Source organism: Rattus rattus, chromosome 4 (assembly GCF_011064425.1).
Source record: "Rattus rattus isolate New Zealand chromosome 4, Rrattus_CSIRO_v1, whole genome shotgun sequence".
Lineage (NCBI taxonomy): Eukaryota > Metazoa > Chordata > Mammalia > Rodentia > Muridae > Rattus > Rattus rattus.
In genome coordinates this window covers 24,541,026-24,544,460 of record NC_046157.1, presented here as the reverse complement: position 1 = coordinate 24,544,460, position 3,435 = coordinate 24,541,026, and positions in this window count along the sequence as shown.

Genomic DNA, 3,435 nt, shown 5'->3' with positions numbered 1-3,435 from the left:
TTCTGCTTTCGTGCCTGTAGTTTTCCCTCTACAGGTCTTCAGCTGTTCCTGTGGGCTGTGTCTTGGAGTTCACCAGGCAGGTCACTTGCAGAAAAAAGTTGGTCTTACCTGTGGTCCCGAGGCTCCAAGTTCGCTGTGAGGTGCCCACAGGCTCTCTGCAGTGGCAGCGACCAGGAAGATCTGCGCCGCCCCTTCCGGGAGCCTCCGTGCACCAGGGTTCCAGATGGATTCTGGTGCTTTCCTCTGGAATCAATAATGTGTGCAGAGAGCAGTCTCTTCTGGTTTCGCAGGCGTGTCTGCCTCTCTGAAGGTTTAGCTCTCCCTCCCACGGGATTTGGGTGCAGACAACTGTTTATCGGGTCTGTTTCCTTCAGGTTCAGCGGTGTCTCAGGCAGGGGTCCTGCCACTCCTGAGCCCTCTCCACGGGAGCCCAGGGCCTTATACAGTTTCCTCTTGGGCCAGGGATGTGGGGCAGGGGTGGGCAGTGTTGGTGGTCTCTTCTGCTCTGCAGCCTCAGGAGTGCCCACCTCACCAGGCGGTGAGGTCTCTCTCCCACGGGTTCTGGGAGCAGAGAGCTGCTGCAGGCCGGGATCCGCGGGTGTGGGACTTCCTTTCCTGGGTATCTTTAAAGCATTTGTTACTTTTCTCTTTAAAGGCTTCTGCCTGTTTGGTTGGATTTTCCTATACTTATTTAGGGATATTTTTTCATTTCTACTTTTATTTTATTTTTATTTTTTTATATTTATTAAATTGAACATTTCTTATTTACATTTCAATTGTTATTCCCCTTCCCCTTCTGGGCCAACATCCCCCTAACCCCTCCCCCTCCACTTCTATGTGGGCTTCCCCTCCCCATCCTCCCCCCATTACCACACTCCCTCAAACTAACACATTCACTGAGGGTTCAGTCTTGGCAGGACCAAGGGCTTCCCCTTCCACTGGTGCTCTTACTAGGCTATTCAATGCTACCTATAAGGTTGGAGACCAGGGTCAGTCCATGTATAGTCTTTGGGTAGTGGCTTAGTCCCTGGAAGCTCTGGTTGGTTGGCATTGTTGTTCATATGGAGTCTCGAGCCCTTTCAAGCTCTTTTAGTCCTTTCTCTGATTCCTTCAACCAGGGTACTGTTCTTAGTTCTGTGGTTTGCTGCTGGCATTCACCTATGTATTTGCCATATTCTGGCTGTGTCTCTCAGGACAGATCTACATCCAGTTCCTATCAGCCTGCACTTCTTTGCTTCATCCATCTTATCTAGCTTGGTGGCTGTATATATATGGGCCACATGTGGGGCAGGCTCTGAATGGGTGTCCCTTCTGCCTCTGTTCTAAACTTTACCTGCCTATTCCCTGCCAAGGGTATTCTTCTTCCCCTTTTAAAGAAGGAGTGAAGCATTCGCATTTTGGTCATCCTTCTTGAGTTTCATGTGTTCTGTGCATCTAGGGTAATTCAAGCATTTGGGGTTGTTTAAATGATTTATCTGTTCCTGATTTAACTTGGTACCTAGTATCTGTCTAGGAAATTGTCCATTTCCTCCATATTTTCAAGTTTCTTTGAATATAGGCTTTTGTAGTAGGATCTGATGATTTTTTTGAATTTCCTCTGATTCTGTAGTTATGTCTCTCTTTTCATTTCTACTTTTTTTTTTAATTTTGACACACTCTCTGTGTCCTCTCGTTAGTCTGGCTAATGGTTTATCTATCTTGTTGATTTTCTCAAAGAACCAACTTTTGGTTCTGTTGATTCTTTCTCTGGTCCTTTTTGTTTCTACTTGGTTGATTTCAGCTCTGAGTTTGATTATTTCCTGCCTTCTACTCCTCCTGGGTGTATTTGCTTCTTTTTTGTTCTAGAGCTTTTAGGTGTGTTGTCAAGCTGCTGATATATGCTCTCTCCTGTTTCTTTCTGCAGGCACTCAGCGGTATGAGTTTTCCTCTTAGCACAGCTTTCATTGTATCCCATAAGTTTGGGTATGTTGTACCTTCATTAGGATATTCAGGGCTTGCTGTAGTGCAAAGCTTTGCTCTGATGGTGCCATGTTGCCCTGGCTCTTATTGGGTTCTTTTTCTTTTCTTTTTTTTTTTTTTTTTTGGATATTTTCTTTATTTACATTTCAAATGTTATTCCCTTTCCTAGTTTTCTCTGGAAAACCTCAATACCATCCTCCTTCCCCCTGATTCTGTGAGAGTGCTCCCCACCCACTTACCTCTGATGTTCCCCTATACTGGGACATTAAGCCTTCACAGGACCAAGGGCCTCTCTATCATTGATGCCTTATAAGGCCATCTTCTGCTATATATGCAGCTGGAGCCATGGATCATTCCATGTGTACCCTTTGGTTGGTGGTTTAGTTCCTGGGAGATCTGGGGTCTGGTTGGTTGATATTTTTGTTCTTCCTATGGGCACCAAACTCCTTCAGCCCCTTCAGTACTTTCCTAACTCATCCATTGGGATCCCATTCTCAGTCCAATGGTTGGCTGTGAGCTTCAACCTCTGTATTTGTCAGCTCTGGCAGATTCTCTCAGGAGACAACTATATCAGGCTCCTGTCAGCATGCACTTGCTGACATCCACAATAGAGTCTGGGTTTGGTGACTGTATATGGGATGGATCTCCAGCTGGGGCAGTCTTTGGATGACCTTTCCTTCAGTCCTGCATTTTGTTTCCATATTTCCTCCTGCGAGTATTTTGCCTCCCTTCCAAAAAGGACTGAAGCATCCACATTTTGGTCTTCCTTCTTCTTGAGCTTCATGTGGACTGTGAATTGTATCATGGGTAATCTGAGCTTTTGGGCTAATGTCCACTTATCAGTGAGTACATATCATGTGTGTTCTTTTGTGACTACGTTATCACACTCTGTATGATATTTTCTAGTTCCATCCATTTGCTAAGAATTTCATGAAGTCGTCATTTTTAATAGCTGAGTAGTATTCCATTGTGTAAATGTAGCCACATTTTCTGTATCCATTCCTCTTTAGAAGGACATCTGGGTTCTTGTCAGCTTCTGGATATTATAAGTAGGGTTGTTATGAACATAGTGGAGCATATGTCCTTGTTATATGTTGGAGCATCTTTTGGGTATATGCCCAGGAGGGGATTGTTTGTGTTCTTACACTGCCCTTTGTGACATCTGTTTTGTATAGAGAAGCTAAGCTTTAATCTGGATGTTCCTATTGTAGCAGCCTCTTGTGGGCAGCCTTAAAATGGAATTGTTGATTAGGCTGGACTGTTCCATGCTCAGTAAGCCTGGTAGAAGCAGCAGTGAGATGGTCACACCATGGAGCTTGGGGGCAGAGGGCAGGATAGGACAGCCTGCATCTATCTCAGGCAACTGTGCATGCCCTGGGGATGGGCAGGGAATTCTGAGAAGGACTCTAACCTGGATTTCCCTTGTTTGGTAGACCTCATGAAGGCTGGCAGAGTAGTGGCCAGACACTGTGGCTC